Source organism: Artibeus jamaicensis, unplaced genomic scaffold (genome assembly GCF_021234435.1).
Source record: "Artibeus jamaicensis isolate MK-2021 breed Jamaican fruit bat unplaced genomic scaffold, CSHL_Jam_final contig_1016, whole genome shotgun sequence".
Classification (NCBI taxonomy): domain Eukaryota; kingdom Metazoa; phylum Chordata; class Mammalia; order Chiroptera; family Phyllostomidae; genus Artibeus; species Artibeus jamaicensis.
Genome location: NW_026521195.1, coordinates 6,135,379 through 6,153,692, shown reverse-complemented (window position 1 = coordinate 6,153,692; position 18,314 = coordinate 6,135,379). Strand labels below are relative to the sequence as shown.

At 52.0% G+C, this 18,314-nt stretch overlaps 1 protein-coding gene across 3 annotated transcripts in view; it reads left to right on the top strand.

Moving 5' to 3' along the window:
* EEPD1 (endonuclease/exonuclease/phosphatase family domain containing 1) overlaps nucleotides 1-18,314 on the top strand; it is an 82,927-nt gene that overhangs the window by 53,047 nt on the left and 11,566 nt on the right. The gene's annotated exons all lie outside the window — the stretch shown is intronic.

The following is an 18,314-nucleotide window of genomic DNA, read 5'->3' as shown; positions in this document are numbered from 1 at the left end:
CACTGAAAAGATTCAGCTCCTCTCGTATTCTCAACAGTCAGTGCACTGTGCAAAATTTTAATCAAAACCCCCCACATTACTCATCTGCTGTTAACTCTTACAAACCCTGCCTTGCTGAGCCCTCTGGGGCCCTGGAATGGCTGAGGCTCACCTGGCCATGGCCGTGCTCTGGAGCAGACTCCACACCCTGGGCCCCATCCACACCCTGTGGCAGCCCCTCACTGCATCTGTGCTGTGTGTTACTACCTGGACTGATGGATGACAGCATGGAGGCCCAGTGGGGTGACGTAATATGGCAGAGAAGGGATTGAGCCCTGTCGTTCCATTTCAAAAGCTAATGCTTTTTCTAATCCATAGACAAGTTCATGAGGGCGAGACCTTTTTTAGGCTACTGCTGAGAATTGGGCAATTCCCTCCCCGCCTTAAACTAAGGTTTCCACTATGCCCTGAGAGAGCTCTGCACATACCTTGGCTTTCTCTGTTCAAGTCAAGATGCAGCTGGGAGTTTTGGCCAGTTGTGGGTTCCCTAAAGCATGCTGGGCAGGTGCCAATGAGGCCAGGCTCCCAAGTGCCCCCCACAGACTCCCCACCTCATACCCAGCTGCTCCCTGGGTAGCTCAGGATTCTTCCCAAATACATGGCTATGGGTGTTAATTAGCATCTATGTTAACGTAAAAGAAAGTGGTTAGAGAGAGAAGCACTGATACGGTGCATCAGTGCTTATTTTACTTATATATTTAAAATGTTTGGACTAGTGGTCACTGAAGCAGTTAGGTTTTTAAGCGCTGAGCCATGACATGAGGAGTCGGGGTCCGGGCTCTGCATTTTACATCCCAGCAGCCTCCTTTCCATCCCAGGTGAAATGAGGACCGCTCTACTGCCCGACCTCAGAGAGGCAGGCTGACCCCAGATGAGTTCGTGTGGACGAAGGGCTTTCCAAAGGTGAAGGCACTCAAGTCCTATCTACTCTTAATTGCGGGCATTAATTCTTTATGGGCACTCAGCCATTAAATTGTACTAGGCCCAGGAGTGCATGAAGATTCTTCTCATGGTATTGAAACTTTTTTAAAGTTACCTCTCCTAAATCAAATCTCTTCTCAGTATTCTCTACTGTCCCTTGTTTTACTTCTCAATTTAAAACAAAATGGAACAACAGCATCAGACCAAGCTGGTAACACGCGGAGCCTGTGGGCTAGGGTATGTGATTGTAACGAAAACACAGGCGCCAAAACTGTGGGTGGGCTTGGGGACTGTCAGTGTCTGATTTGGGGAGGCCTCCAGTTCAGCGATTTGGGGGTGCTGACAGTGGTGGGAGGCGAACAGTGGGGGCTCAGACAGTGGAAACTGACGCTTGGCTGCTCCTTCATAGCTGTCTCATTTTGGGTCTCTGGTCCTCTCTGAGCTTCAGGTTCCCAGACTGCAGAGTGGGACTCTCCGTAACCCCCAACCACTGAGGTTTCGAAGAGGCTAGGTAGACAGTCAGCATGAAAGAGTTTGCGCTGTGTCTGGCTGTGGGACTTGTTTTTTTTCCCTCCTCTCTCTCCTTTCCCAAGTCTGGGGATTCCCAAGTCTTCTTGCACCTTCTCCATTTGTGACCAGTGGGCAGCTTTACAGGATGGTCTACATAGGCCCAGGGGCAGCTGAGAGCCAAGGGCCCTGTTTCCTTTTCTGTCTTTCGTTTGTGTGTTCATTCAGTCACTCCCACTGCAGGCCTCTGCTGAGCTTTCTCTGTGCCGGGCAAGGAGCAAACACTTCCACTTCAGCTTCCACTGAAGCAGCCCATCAGCACAAGTGTGGTGTCTAATTGCATTGGGAGTGACCTGTGGTCTATTCCCTGGCACAGGACTACTTCTTGCACCTGTTTATAGGAGCCCCATGACCAACGGATTCTCTCCCACCTAGATAAGGTGGAGAGCCCCCAAGAAAAGTGCTTGGTACCTCGTAGAGCTTTGCAACTCAGAGCGTGGTCTGCAGACGGCAGCACTGGGAGCTCCGTAGAAATGCAGGTTCTGGGGCCCCGCCCAGCCCCCTGACTCAGCCTGCATCCTAACCAGATGCAGGGGTTGAGGGCAGTGACATTCAAGCAGTTCATTCCTGAGGAATGTCATCAATTGTCACCAACACTGCTATTGAGCAGTCCATCCTCAGGGACAACTTGGGAGGTGGCAGCTTTTTGCTGTTGTGGCCAATGAGGTGATTTATTTATTTATTTGCATTGAAATGGAAGTAAACACCATCATTCTATTGGTAATAACTCGGCCTTTACCTTCAGCTTGCCCGCTTCTTCCTTTCCATAGAAAGTCATCTTATTTAAGAGGCAGAGGCGGTAAGAAGAGCCTCAGTGAGACTCACGCCCTGCACAGCCTCAAACCCCTTTGGCTGCCTGCGCAGCTGGGCTCCAACCAGCAACACGCCTTGGGTTTGGCAATTACCGAACCTCTGAGATCCCACCTGGCGGAAATGGTCACTTCCGGACAGATGGTCCCCACAGTGGAGACTGGCGGTGCCTTTCTCTGGGGAGGTGGGAGCTACGCGAAAGGGCTCCCTCCCTCACAGGGGCACTGGCAGGTTTGGGCCGACCAAGTACTCAAAGGGTGGAAAACATCATAGAAAGGCTGAGATGAAGCAGCAGTGTTTGGGGGTCTCCTAGACAGTGAAGACTCCTGGTGCGTTTTCTCCCTGACATTGGGTGTGGCTGTAGTGACCTTAGTTCTCGAGTTTCAGAAGACCGGCCATTTGTTTGACTGGCTCCCGGGTGGAGGTGCAGAGCCTGCCCATCTTTGGGACGGACTTTCCCGGCATCTTCAGCCCACAGCCAGTGTGGGGAGGCCCTGGCGTAGGAGACCGTGGCCCCCCACCCGCAGCCTCGCCACTGTCGGGCCGTTAGGCTGTGAGGACCTTTCTCAGGTCCCCTTCTTCATCCCTGGAACTAATGCAAAACTTTCTGCAGCTCCTTCCCACCCTGGCACTCTCGGGGGTCACTGCCACAGTGGGTCCTTGATTGCATTGTGAAGAGGGGGAAATTCTCCTTTCCATACTCTGTTTTCTAGCATTTTTCTCTCCTCCTTCCCCCCAGGGTTCTTACTGGGTTTCAGGCCTGTAGGTCTTATCTACCTTAGTCACCATCAACCCACGCCTTCTGGGGAGAGCTGAATGGCCACCCCACCCCTCTGGCCCCATATATAGATCAGTAGGGCTCCAATATTTACCTCTTCAAATGTCCTTTGTCTTAACTCAGGTGCAGCAGGGTGGGGACACTTGAGATGTCAAGTGTCCGAATTTCTCTTCTCCACTAACGCTACATAAAGCCATTGCCCAGACAAGTGACAGTGATTTGTCATTTATTTAAAAAATAAGCTTTGAACCCTACAGCTAATAACTGTAAGTCTCTCTACCAATCTCTTGTTTAAGAAATTGGTCAGAGCCACGAGAAGATGCACTAATGTGCACAAATGTCAGGACTCGTGACAGCCCTCTGAGGAAGCTTCTTGGATCTGATGGCGGTTTCGTCCAACATCCATTAGGCACCGAGAGCAAGGACGTGCTCTGAGAAGGGAGCATGACCTCTCTTTGCTTAAGATCGGGCGGCTTTTGTTTTTTGAACTTAAGTCGCACCGATTATTTCCCAGGCTCTATAAACAGGCCCACCTAACGCCTTTAAAACATGGCATTGCATGAAAGGAAATAAAAATATTGGTACAGCTTGATTTAGCAAGATCATTTTTCAATGACCCTTTCAAATGGCTTCCTGCAAAGCTGCAAACAATAGTTTGGCCGTGGACGCCAGCTGGAGGTCACTCTTTCCCTGAAGGGTCAGAGGGCAGAGCGCTGGCTGACCCCACCCTAGACCTGCCAGGCTCACAGCCATTGCCTGTGCCACTCCCACCCCACCCCAGCCTCCCTGGCCTCGCAGGCCACCACTGAGCCTCGGAGCAAAGCTGACTGCAGCCACACCCAGTCCTCTAGGCTCCTGCAGCTCTGAGGGCGCCCAGGCTGGGGCTGAGTCCTCCCTTCGGTTTCCTAGTTGTGAGACTTCTACAGCAGGTTCCTGACAAGACTCCAGTTCTTTTCAGAATGGGGGTAGAGAGGGGAGGGGGAATGTGACAATGGCATTTACTTCCTGGGGATTTTTAATGAGAACTGAGTGCGATAATGTAGGAGGCAAAAGGGATTATGTAGGTAGTGAGCCCCAGAGTAGGGTGGCTAATACTGTTCCTACTACGGCTGACTAGCTGCAGCGGCAGTCATTTGTCATCCTTGCTGTCACTGATGCCGTGTATCCTCACCGCCATCACTGGTATCTTATATCATCATTATCGTCAGCAACTACCTCCACCTTCCCTCTGGAGAAGCCCAATTTGAGACTGAGTTGTTGCCATTAGCAACGTTAAAATGGGAGCCTGTCCCCCTTTTGCCAAATTGTCTAGGGCACGATGCCTGCCTGTCCTTCCTGCATGCTGCTGCCAGGTGTTTGTTCGAGAATTCCAGCAGCGAAGTCCAGTCCTTAGTCTAGTTTTTCTGCAGATGGGGCAGGTGATGGAGCAGGTGGTCTCTAGTCTTTCAGCGGTTGTATGTGAGATAAAATGCATTTCACCAGTGAGCCAGGGACCAGAAAACTGAACTTGGCATTTGCACACAGTAACTAGTCAGGGACTCTTCCAGCCACACCCTCGTGGTGAGCAGCAGTGGAATTAGAAGTCAAGAGCTTTGCGAGAGAGGGGCTTCAGAAGGAAATAGGGGTAAATAATTGCCGAGTTGATGAGTGTGAATAACGTGGGGCCTGCCACTGGCGATGGTGTTTCTGAGCACACTCACGTGTGTGAGCACCAGCTCTGCGGTCACCTGCTTTCAGATGGGCGGTCACTGATTGGGACTCCCAGTTGACCGAGTGTGTGTGTGACGGCAGAGTGCTGACTTTGTGCCTCAACCGCACGACACACCAAGGGGATAAAGTGACACAAATGCATTTGAATGGCACATCCAGGATCCCAGCATGTCAGAGCTGAGGGAGACTTTCCAAAGCAGCAAACCCTCCCTGTCATCTTGTGGACAGAAAGTGGAGGCCGGAGTAGATGAAGTGTCCCTCTTGCCCACCCAGGGCCGTGGCAGGGGTACTGGCAGATCCAGGGCCCACTCCAGGGGCCTGGGCTCCCTCTGGGCCCTTGTTCTGTGTGGCCCCTGCCTGTCCCCCCACGATGTCTTTTAATCTGGACACACCTTCAGCAGCCTCTGTGGGTGCTTCTCTCTCCCCAAGTCCCAGGGCCAGGAGCCACCCAGAGGCTCAGTCCCTGCCCTGGCGATGGAGAGCTGACATCCAGACTTCCCCAGAGCATGGTGCAGGGGGAAACAGACATGACATGTGGTGTTCGTCTCCGTGGGCGCCATGTGGTCCGTCAGAGGAGACAGAATGTGGGTGGATTCTTGCAGGGTGAGGGGCCTGTGGTGATGGGAGGCCTGCGGTGATGGCAGGTCCTGGGAGCGCCCAGGTGTGGAGGGACTTGCGGTGGCTTGGGGACCGCAGGGGTCCAGGGGCCTGCAAGAGAGAACGTGCCCCAGATACACCCTTCAGGGAGGCTGTGTCCAAATGAATGGCTTCAAGAGTCTTAACTCAGTACTTAAAAATACCTTTAAAAAACAGTGTGTTCATTTTAAAATACCAGAACGAGATTCTGCAGCTCCCTGGTTTAGTTTTCTTCCCATGCTTAGTCCTTCGATGGCCAGTATTAGGTATCGGTTAGGTTTTTTTTTTTTTCCAGATGGTTGAACTAGATTGGTGTCTAATCCGTGATTAAAGTCACTGTAATCATGTTCTTGGCTAAAAGTCTCTCAGCAGGTAACCTGCTGCCTTCCTTGAAGGGGCCAGTGAGCAGAAATGGGGGCCCCTGTGGGGCTCGGGGCTCGGGCTTCCCCAGACCTCGTGTGGAGCCTGGCTCAGGCACTTGGAGGTCTCTGCAGCCACCAGCTCCCCCTGGCTCAGTGCCCCCTGGGCCCCGGCCCCTGCTGCAGAAGGCTCTGGGCTGGGGGCTCTCTTAGTGCCTCAGCTGCCAAAATATGGAGCATCGTGATGAATGACAGGTCAGGCTTCCCAGTTCATTAAAAAAAACAGATACATTTTCTCCCGATTCTTTTAAAAGCATCCCAAGATACCATGTAGATTTCGAGGCTCCCACAACCTTTTCGTTTTTACGAAAAGCTTTCATTCCACGTGAACAGCCAGTGGGGTCCCCGAACAGGACTTTTAAATTCCCTTTAGCTTTATGAACTACCAGAGATAAGCTAATTAAACAATGAGGGGTTTTCTTTTACTGTGCTTTTTTCGAGTGATTTCTTTTCTTGGTGGTTGTTTTAGGGTTTACCATGTGCGTCTCAATGTACTACATGTACACTAACTGGTTTCTGTGCGACGGGGACACGTGGCTCCTGCGTAGCTTCGTGTTCCTTCTTTCTCCCTTTGTGCTGTTGTTACACACGTTACGTCTAAATGTGCTACTGGCCCAGCTGAGCATTGAAATAACCACCAGTTTACATATTCTCGTGTCTTTTAAAGAAGATGAGAGGAGAAAGGAGAGCAAGTATACGTCAGGCTGGCTGAAAAGTTCGTTTAGTTTTTCATTGCTTAGTTGTCTTTAACTGCATTTGAAATGATTTTCTTAGATTCTACTGTGACAGCTGTCATATAGTGTACACTGAAAAATCTTATTAAAATGGGTGAATTTTTGTGTGGCCGTTTTAATTGGAAGATGAAAGAACACAGGCAACATTTTTGGTGTATTATGCTTTGTTATTTCAAGTAAGGCAAAAATGCACCTGAAACACAAAAAAAGGTATGTGCAGTGTATGGAGTAGGTGCTGTGACTGATCAAATGCGTTGAAAGTGGTTTGCTTAGTTTCTTGGTCCTGTTGACATTTTGGCCAAACAGTTCTTTGCTGTGGGCTGTCTTATGCATTGGAAGGTGTTTAGCAGCACCCCTGGCCTCGACCCGCTGAAAGCCAATAGCGGGAGATACTCAAAATATCCAGATCAATAAAGTTATTGATGAAAATGAAAAAATGTGTCTTTTATTTTACAGAAAAAACCGTACAGACTTTTTGGCCAACCCAATATTTGTAGCGTTATCTGCATTAACCTTCTTATTTACCATTCCTGGTTTCCTTTCATTGTTTCTGGGGATCCACAGTCCCATTTAGCATCATTTTCTGGTTCCAGCACATCTTTATCCTTCCAGGTCCTTCGGGTTGTTGCCAGCTATATGGGACTTCTGTATGGCACAGGCCCAGTGGTACCACTGTGTACGTGTTGTTCATCCAACAGGAGGAAAGGAGAAAACAGGCGTTTACACTGTTCTTTATAAAGACATAATTACCTCACTGCTCTCTCCACCTTTTTCATGAGGATTTGAGCTGTCCGGGGTCACGTGCTCTCAGCCAAACCACTTTCTTTACTATTTCTTATAAGGAGGGTCTATTAGCAGCAGATTTTTGCAGTTTGGTCCGTCCGGGAATGCATGCACCTTCATTTTTGAAGACGCCTTTTCTGAGTTACGATTCTTGGTGGGCACTCAAAGGGAATTGAAAAGTCCTGTTCAGGGACCTCACTTGCTGTTCACTTCGAATGAAAGCTTTTCGTAAAAACAGAAAGGTATTGGGGGCCCTACGTCTACATGGTATCTTGGGGTGCTCTTCAAAGAACCCTGGACTTTGACCACGTCACTTCACTGCCTCTGGCCTCCTTTGTTCATCTTATTAGGAACAGGTGACTTCAGAAAAGCTGGCCGTCAACCTCGGCACCGTGGGCACTGAAGGGGTGTTTCATTTGTTGGGTTTCTCAAGAGAGATTCACCCTCAGTGTCCCGAAGCTGGCTTGGCTTTAGTGACATTAGTGACACAGGTGTGTTTGTTTGAGGAAACTTCAAAGGCTTTATCTGCATCAAATCCGACAAAACATTTCCCATGGTCTGGCCAAGAGAGAATGAAGAGGACCAGCTTCACGACACTGTAGTGAGACCAAAGACTTGGTGGTGAGGAACAGCTGATTTCAGTTCTCAAATTCTACGTGTTGAAATCAATTTAGTAATTACAATTGGCATTTGTGTTATTATAGAAGTATACAAATGGCTGGATGGATGAGGGGTACATAGATGGATAGATTGATACATGCATACTTGTATAGCTGGCAGGCAGACAAATATACCAGATTGCCTTATAAAAATGATTTATTTCTGTGAGTCATGGTCAAGAATGTTGGAAAACTGCTGTCCTGGACCATTCATTGGCTTGGGAGAGGACCTGCTCTGGGATTTTCCCAGGACTGGAAAGGCTGGGCTCATTCACAGTATATACGAAGCACTTTTTGCCCCCATTAGTCTCTTGACTCTGTTTGGCTTTTCAACAGAAAAAAAGCTGCTCAACCCATTGCACGCCCTTCACCATTGCTGCATGCATTCACTGCCCCCCCCCACACACATCGCCATGGAGACAGGAGCGTTATGCAATTTCCTGTTTTGTTTGGTCCGCCCTCATATGTGTCTCTTATTGGGAAATGCTAACAATAAGTCGGTATGAGAGAACTTTCAATTCACCTTTCTGAGGGAATTCTGAGACTTTTCATGAATGGTTCATTCATTTCTTGAGAGCACAACTTTGTATTCAGCAAAGTTGGGCTAATTTGTCATTTTAAATGAAACGGAAGGGCAGGCAGGTAAAACCTTCTGGCTCTGTTGCTGAAAACATTTGTGCTGATGTTCTTAGCAGGTGAAATGATACTGATTGAACTGGTCATAAAGGCTCGTTTTCACAAAATTAGTTTGATGGAGCAATCTACCCAGTTAGGATGAGTAGGTGACACAGTATTGTTTGGGCAGCACTGAAATGGTGAATTGGGGCCTTAATGAGATTCGAAATCTCTGGGAAAGCATCCAACCTGCTTTCGGAGACTTTGATCCATCTGCATAGAATTGCAGGGAAGTGTACTGACATCCCTTAGGAAGGTATACGAGGCCCCTCTCTGGATCCCGGAGTTGGTTTCCCTGTGGCACTCTAACCTGGGCCGCCTCCCCACGCCTTCCCTAACCCTCTCCTGTCCCCCCAAATGCTCATCCTCTGAAATACAGACTCACTTTCACAGGAAGGATTAATTAGGTGGGAAAAGGCAGCCAGAGAAAACCGCAGCTCCCCATGTGTGAGCCCCTGTGAAATTGCCTGCCTTCCTAGTTATCTGCCCACGGCTCCCACGTAAGTGGCTGTATGAAGTCACCATGAGTCCCAGAGCATCTTCCTGATGTGTTCAGCTCCCAGACTCCACAGGGATGAGCGCCCAGGACTAAAGCAAAGCTGTCAGCATTTACAAGCCAAAGGGCTGTATTTGGAAGAGAAAGGGATAAGCCCTGGGTTTTTGCCTGAATCCTGACATTGGCATCAGCTCCTGGGGCTCATTAAAGGCTTTTCTGCCTGATTATAAGATTGTGAGACTGTGGTTTTGTGCTGTTGTGAATCTTCTCCACCGTGGACTTTCCTCCCTGTCTCCACCTGGCTGAAACTCTAGGGGAGTAATAAACTGCTGGGTAGTGATAGTTCATTTCGTTTCTTGCTACCCAGGCACCGTTGTTGTGCATTTAGTTGGGGCGGCAGTTTGTGAATGAGGGGGAAGAGAAACCAATGTTCTTAGGCATCCTTTTAGGGACATTTATTGTTTTCCTCCTCCATTTATTTGTTTATTTATTTATTCGGTTTTTATTTATTTATTTATTTTTAGAGAGAGGGGAAGGGAGGGAGAAAGGGGAGAGTGAAACATCAATGTGTGGTTGCCTGTAGCACACACCCTACTGGGGACATGGTCTGCAACCCAGGCATGTGCCCTGACTGGGAATCAAACCTGCGACATCTTGGTTTGCAGGCCCACGCTCAATCTGCTGAGCCACACCAGCCAGGCCTTCATTTATTTACCAGTGGTACAGAGTCAGCTTTTATTTATGAAAAAGAATTAACTGTGTGTGTCTGTATGCACACAACACATGTCTTCTCCACAGATAAAATTCAAGCCATTAATCAATATTCATATGATGTCTAGAAAATTTGAAAACAGAGAAAAATGAAAATGCAAAATTAATATATGGTCTCTGTGACTTTAGTCCCTTATTTCTATTGTTACCAGAGTAACTCTTCTAACACACAAGTGTGATCACATTCCCCCCCTCCTTGTGGCTGCTTTGGCAGGAAGCCAAGTGACTTCACGGGGTCAGAGGGACAAGGGTTTGGGTCCCGGCTAATCCCTCCAGCTGTGTGTTCCCCATCCGTCCAGTGGGGAGCATGCATCTGTCGCGGGGCCGTGGTGTGAGTCACCCCAGGTGACGTGTGTGAGGAGCCTGAGGTGATGCTGGGCACGTCGTGAGCCTTCCGGCGAGTGTGCACCACTCTGGTTCTGGCCCATAATTAGAGGTTTCCTCTTGTGCACTGGGGGCACTGCCACGGCGACTGGTGTGCCACCTGACCTTGTAATGCGTTCCCCTCTCTCTGTCCTGTTTGCTTTCACGCCTCCCACTCTCAGTGTGTTGGAAGAAGCCTGAGAGCCTACGAAACTAACGTCAGGCAGTTTGGCAATTTTTAAATGTCTCTGACCGCCCTGGCTGGTGTAGCTCAGTGGATTGAGCGCGGGCCTGCGAACCAGACAATCGCGGTTCGATTCCCAGTCAGGGCACATGCCAGGGTTGCAGGCAGGTTCCCTGCAGGCCAGTTCCCAGCAGGGGACGCACGAAAGGCAACCACACGTTGATGTTTCTCTCCTTCTCTCCTTCCCTTCCCCTCTAAAGATAAATAAATAAAATCTTAAAAAAAAAATGCCTCTGACCGAAAGTGTAATCGAAAGTGTAATGGGAGAGGGAGGCTGACGAAAAGACAGTTTGGCCGGGGGGGAAGACTGGGGGTGTACATGTCTGCACGTTCTCCAAAGAGAGGGTGCTGATTCTCGAGCTGCCGTTCTCACGGCTACCACGTGTCCAGGGATGAAAGCTCACGGGGCCCTCCATCCCTTGCTGACCACGCAGCAAAGAGCAGCCGAATCCCTGTGGTTTGCCCTGGAATCAAGTAGGGAACAGGCAGGCTTTAAAGATGAGGATTTGGCCTATGCAAATCAAAATAAAAGAAGACATGAATCAGTGACACTTTCGCCCACGGCGCTGCAGTCTGTTTTTATGGTTACTGCCGCTGAGGGAGGCAAGTTTGGGAAAAACGGCCTTTTGGAAGAGCGGGAGGCTGGCAAAGAAAAACGGCAGCCGGAGCCATTTCCCCGAGGTTCTGACAGCACGGATTCTGTCCAATGTACTGGTCCCAAATAACACTGGGCTCCTCACAGACACATGTGGGAAGTGCTGGGCAGCTTGCAGTCTGGAGAGAGGCTGAGAGTGAACTAGCGTGTATGGGCTGCGGGGATCTATGTCCAGGGTTGGAGGAACAGGTAGGTGGTCTGTGGGAGGGTGGGGATGGCAGCTAAGGGAACTGCCAGCGCTGTTCTGCTCCTAAATGATTGGGGTCGGGGGAGCGGGGGGAGGATTTAAGTACCTAAATCATCGTTTCCTGCCTGGTTGTGTTGGCTTTCTCTTGCTTCCCGGTCTTTCTGTTGCCAGGTCTGACACCTCGCACGTAAAGATGCTCTGATTTGGGAGTCTTGACTGGGGCTTACAAGCCGTCTTTCCCCATGGCTGCACCCTCTGACCTGTTCTGTGAGCCTTTTCACTTGACATTATCAAATAAGGAAGACGACTCTAGAAAAGGAAGCATTACGGTTGGCCAGGTCACTGTGGTTTGTCTTAGGAAATAAGTTCTTATTGTCTAGCAAGCTTGGGGCAGCCTTTTCTGCCACAAGCAAAATGTAACATCGATGGTTGGCTGTGTGGGTCAGCAGCTCTTCATAGGAAGGACCCGTGAAAGTGCCTCCTCGACCTTCAGTGTTGGCGCATTTCCCAAGGGAGGTGGAAATGTTGGAATCCAGGGGTCGGCACAGAGGTGCCCACTGTGGGGTGGCCACCACGGGGTCTCTGCTTGGATTGGGCTGCTTCCCTGTGCCTGCTCCTTCCCACACTCTCCGAAAAGAGCCACACACAGAATCTTCCAAAACTCACTGCTATTTTCAGACTTGCCTCCGCTTAGCATAATTAGTCTCAATCATTACTCACAAGGGGAACGTCTAATCTGGGAAGGCATACGTATTTTATTTGCCCTAAACCGTCTTTTTTTGAGCTTCAAAAAGCCTACCTTCCAAAAATTACTGGGCTGTGTGCTCCTCTCTCAAGGGTTCGATAACCGTTTGGAGAAAATGCTGGAATGAATCAACTCTGTCTACATCCCCAGGGGGTGGTGCTGCCTCCCTGTCCCCCCCTCCCCGCCCCCACTAAGGTCTCCCGAGGGACAGCGGGCTCCGCAGGGGCAGCACCTGGTGAATGAAGAGAGTCTCCTCTGCTGTATCTGAAACCTCCAACCCGTTGCCCACCCCAGTTTTTTTTTAATGAAATTAATTATTTTAGAGTCCATTTGAAAGTGAGAAATTCAGTGGCATTTGGTGCCTTCCCAGTGCTGTGTAGCTGTCCCCGCTGTCCAGTCCCAGAACATTTTCATCGCCCACAAACAGAAGCCAGTGCGGATACAGCATCACCCCCGCCCCTCCCTCCGCCAGCCCACCTCCTGGCTCCTCGGCTGTGTCCATTCCTGTTCGTGCGTTTCGTACTGGCGGCACCACGTGATAGGTGGCCTTTGGCATCCGGCTAGTTGACTCAGGGCAGGGTTTCAAGGCCCATCCCTGTTGGAGCAGGTGTGAGCTCATTGTTCCTTCTCAGGGTTCAGTGCCATGCCGGTGTGCTCTCCACTCCTCCGCAGGGGGCCGTTTGCTCCGTGTCCATCTCCCGGCTACTGCATAGTGCTGCTGTGAACGCTCACGCGTGAGTGTCTGAGCCCTGTTTCCACTCCTCCAGAGCCCATTTTCTGCCTCCCTCGCAGACCCGCCCACGGCTGTCCGCAGGCCCCCACTGCACCGCTGAACCGGTGCGCTGTGGCCGGGACCCTGCTCCGACCTGCACTCTGCAGCGAAGCCCCGCGGCCTCTCCATAGGCGAGCATGTTCACACCCTTTGTTGATTTTTGAGAACGCTCGCAGCACGTAGGGTGCAGAGTCCCTGCAGGGCGTGGAGGGCCCCCCGTGGCCAGGCCTCTGACCACCGCTTTACGCCCCCCTCACCATTCTGCCCCTCGCCCTCTGCGCCACAGCCTTCTGCCCCCCAGCCTTCTGCCCCCCAAACTCCCGGTGCTCCGTCCCTCTGCACGGCCTTTGCACCTCCCCCACGGGGGGGGCGGGGGGGCGCCGCCTCCGTGGGACAGCCTGGTAGTCTGCCGAGAGTGAGTGTAGAAGACTTTGTAGCAACGTGGCACGACTGTAAGTGGGAAAGTGGGGCACGGAAGTATGTGTGTCCATACGACTGGACGGACAAACAGACATTCATGAAACACAGAGGAGAGAGGCTGCCAGGCGACTCACCCCCGGCGTTAGCAGCGGGCACTTTTGTGCCTGGCGCCGCACTGAAATTTCCCTGCTTCCTCTGCCTGGCAGATGACCCTGCCCTGAGCTTGTCCTTACACCAGGACATAGGCCTCTATTTAAAGAGAAGGGAAAACATACAGAGTTATTACCAAGTCTTAACTCCCATCTAAGATTAGGAGTCTTAACACCCAAAGCCTCGGAGAAGAAAACAACCTTTGGAAATGTCCCTGAAGGGACGATAAGGACAGTGACAAGGATGGTGGCCATGTGGGAGTGTATGGTGGTCACACAGGGGTCCTGCGGCCGTGCGTGGCTGTCCTCGGGCTGACTTCCATGTCCTCAAAATCTGCAGTTTTCCCCTCACTCGCCATTTTACAGTTTCCCTCACAAAAAAAAAAAAACAACCCCAACCCAAAAGACGTTTTAATTGCCCTTGAAAGCACCCCCACCCCACCTCCCTTATTTTAACCACCTTGTTCAGGAAGTGTGACGAGTGACTGTTGGAAGCACCGGTGACCAGGGTCTGCTGACGGCAGTGCCCATGGCGTCGCTGCCCTCGATGAGCTGGCTGTGGAGGCCGAGGAAGGTCTCCCGTGGCCTCCGACCTTCCTTACCACGTCAGGGATGTTTCACAAGGACCAACAGTCACCTAAATGTTTTCCAGGTCCCCATGGAGGGGTGCGTGCATGGAGCCAATCTGGAAGTGGCTCGTGGGCTGTGAGCACCTCACTTCCCTCCTGGGGTGAAGACGACTGGGTCTGAGCTCTGAGGGTGGCAGCGGCCTTACAGGTCTCCCCACCCGCGGCTACCTGTCTGCAGCTGACACATGGGTGATGAAACTGATTTCAGCGGTGCGGTGGCTCTGGAGGTTTCAGCTCCCGAGAACCCAAAATCTGCAGTGTGTGTGGTGCGGGGAGCTTGCATGAGTCACTGGTGCACCTTGTGTTTTGCAAGCCTCCTCTCCTAAGTGCATGGGAGCACTGGACACGGCCAAACCAGGCCTCTCACCCACCTGGCCCACTTGCTGCTGGCACTGAGTGACCTGGTCGTGGTGCCCTTCAGGGCTGTCATTGGGATTAACGGTGACAGTCCTTGAAGAGAGCCTGGCAGCTCGGTGGCACTTAATACATGTTGCTCCCTTTTCTCCCCACTCCTCCCTGTGCTGATTTTGTTGTGGGTTCAGAAGCAAACCTGGTCAGAGATTGCTGGCTGCCAGTGTATTCCAAATATTCTTGGATTTAGCCAAATTTAACCTGTTAAAATGACTACCTATTACACGTAAGCTCCTATTCCGGGCCTTCAGGTGGGTGGGGCTCAGGGGACATCAAGGAAGGCTGGTATCATCTTCTGTGGGAGTGGAGCCCACTCCCCATGTCTCGGGGGGCAGCCTTCGGACAGCTACCCCTGTGCCTCGTCGACGTAACCAGCTTCTTCCCGGAGTTCACACAGCACGTATCACGGAGGAGGGAGGAAGGAGTGTCAGTGTGAGAATCTTGTGTTTCTTCTCCCATTTTTATACTTCTCTTGCTGCTGACTTTGAGACCCCTTCTGGCCACACCAAAGAATGGGGGGGATTTGGCTCTGCCGTCTGCCTAGCAGGGTGCGGGCGGGTGATGTCGCCCCCTTTGGTCTGAAGCTAAAGAACAAGTGTAGACTCTGGTCATCCTTATAACTTATCCTGGGAGAGAGAAGCCATGCACTGCGGTCCCCAGGGGATGTCCTTGGATTCATTCATCCCGCAGATACTCGTGCCATGTCTACTGGGAGCCATGCCTGGCCAGCCAGCTCCTTTCCGCCTAATCCCCCCGGGCTGGCTGTGGAGAGCCAAGGTCAGGTGCTTTCAGAGCTGGGCTGGGCTGAAATGTTGTGTTCTGTTGAATAATGAAAGCTGCCTGGCCAGACCACCGCTGCACCACAGTGTGAAGGAAGGTTGAGTTCTAAGTCAGTGGCCTCTGGCCTTGCCTGGGGCTTCTCTGACTTCAGCTGCAAATGCTCCGGGGACTTGTCAGAGGTTCCTCGGCCCTAACCTCAGAGGTTCCGATTTGGTCGAGGGTGGAGTTTGCAGATCTGTGGTTTTATGGACAAGAACCACTGTGAGTCTGACAGAGGCAGGCAGTGGGTTAGCCTCCGGGGTTTTAGAAGCACAGGTGGTGTGGGGGAGGGGGAGCTTGGGAGGACTCAGGCGTGCAGGTCACAGTCACCTGGGAGACTGTTTCCAGCCATGCGCCCCTCCGCCTTTTCATTTCCACCCTGTGTACCCTGGCGAGCCATTGTGACTTATGAGAGTACTATTTCTTCCTTCTGCTATGTGGGCGAAGCAGAAAATTTGAGAACCAGCTGTTCAACATAGAACAGCCCAGATGGGAGGGCTCTCAGAGGGTGCCTTTGTTTTCCTTGGAAATTTTCAGGAGGAAGGACCCAAGGGTTTGCTATGGCGGGCCTACACCCACCCCTTTGAGGCACAGGGCAGGAAACTCACTTCCAGCTGTGTGACCTTGAACGTTAACTTGAACTTGGGCTTCACCAAAGCTTGTCCATCACCCTGGGACCCTGGGACAATGCAGATCCCAGTGTGGCAGGTCTGAGGTGGGCCTGAGGCCCAGCATTCTGAACATACGCCCAGGCGTTGTGGATGCTCCGGGGACCACACTCTGAGGAAGAGACCCTAAATGGTGCTCCCCTCCTCAGGCCTGCTGACAGCTGCAGTGCACACGGTCCTCTGAGTTACCGCACTGGCAACTCCTTTTCCGATCCTAGCAATAGAAGGCAATACCTACTGTAACCCAACGCTGACCATGAACCTTTGGGCATAGGATGCTTTCAGCCATCAACACTTTTCTCCCGTAAATTATTCATAGTCCCCAAGCACATGAGAAGTGCAGAAGAAGACGGGGCGGGGGTGCTGCGGGAGGGGCTGGAGAGCAGGGCTGCAGAGGAGCAAATCCCGGCAGCCAGCCGTTTTAGGAACTATGGGCCCTTAGGGCTCCTAGAGTTTCCCTGGGAGGGAAAGGCTTTCACATATAAACCACAGGAAAAGGGGACTGTCTTCCCTTCATCCTCTAACGCCGACTTTGAACTGGTATCCGAGTCAGCCGGAGGGACCACCCGGGGACCCTCGTCCAGTGGGGCCCGGGGATTTGCAGGTTTGATGAGTTCCCAGGTGACTCTGATCGCACTCTGACCAGCACCCCATGAGTCCCCAAAGGCCATCTCCGAGAATGCGAACACGGGAAACTTGTCCTGTGCCACCTCTGTTCACGGCCAGCCCTCCCTATCAAAGTGCCCTTGCCTGGGACGGGACTCTTTCAGCTGGGCTGGGACTTGAGGCGTGAATGGGGGAGTCACCTGTTGTCAGGTGTCAGAAGGTCCTGGGATGATGAGGAGAGACTAGGTGGTTTCTGGCTGCCTGCAGGTGGCTGTCCCCGCACAGCAGGTGGATGTCAGAGGCTGGGCCTCCCTCACTGGCTGGTTGCCCGATCTCCCTGGAGGGCCTTTTAAAAACAGAGCCTCCCAGTGCATGCGGAGAGATTCTGTTGAGCAGCTGGGTGTGGGACCCGCCATGAGGAGAACAGTGCCGCCCAGGCGGGCAGCGGGGAGCTGCTTTCCTTTGTAGTGATTCTCGGATTCTGCCCTAATGGTTCCCGGGTGGCAATCGGGCCTTTTGTGAAGTACATTTTCTCTCCGGATCCCTAAAGTTAGAGCGGATAAATTCCAGTTGTGTTTTCCAAAGTGCTTCATTTGCTGCTCGTGGCACCAGCTAGCCCGGGGGAGGCAGCAGGGCGAAGTCCCAACCCTGACCAGCATAGCCCACAGCCACTGGCACCGGCAGCATTGGCAGCTCCGCCCCAGGGAGAACACTTCCAAGGTAGACTGCAAGGCAGCTGGAAGTTGAGGCAGTGATTTCCATAATTAGCTCCAAGGAGCAATTCTCCCTTTGGTTTGTCCTGCATGACCTTGAGGAGTGTCCTGGTTGACCAGCAGACAGTTGGAGGGCGTCACTGGACACCGAACTGTGTGCCAGGTGGGCTTTGTGAAGGTGACTCGGGTATAGGCCCTGACTTACACCGTCCTCTGCTGGGGAAAGACAGACCCAGCCCATCTAACTGTAGAAGCAGCAGAACTGCTAGCTGCATAGTGATGCATAACTAAAGTGGGCTGCCCAGCACGCCGCCTGCCTGGCCCAGTCTCGCTTTCTCCGCAGTGCCTGTCATGGTAAAAGTGATTGGCTGAGTCCTTGCTTGTGCTCCATCTCCCCTCTTGCTGTGTAAGCCCCATGAGGCCAAGGCGAGGCCAGTAGACTCTGGCATCTCCGAGCTCTGGGATGCGGGCCCGCCAGGAAGCTGGGCAGGGGCAGGCTCTCTGCAGCTGCAATCCCCAGAGGGGGCTTCCGGCTGACGGGTGATACATCAGCGTGGCCAGTGTGTCGATGGGCAGAGAGGCAGCTACAGGCCACAGCAGTGGGACTGGAGAACAGCAAGCGGGAGCTGCGGCTGGATGGCACAGTAGAATCAATGGGTTGGGCCAAGTGGGTGGGCGGGGCGTGGTGGGAGAGGGATGAGGCTGAGTGGTTGGATGGATGCAACCGCCAGCATGTGGGCAGGGGAGTGGGAGGAGAATAGCGTGAACCTTTGGGACCTGCTGCTTTTGTGGTTCTATGGAAACCTTCAGATAGAATGGCGGCTCCAACGGCGGAAATACAGTTCACAACATAGGGGGGAAAGCTAAGCTTCAGGTCCCACTGGGGGGGCCTTCGGGGCAGAGCTGGAGCTGGAGCTGTGGGGGATCAGTTCGGG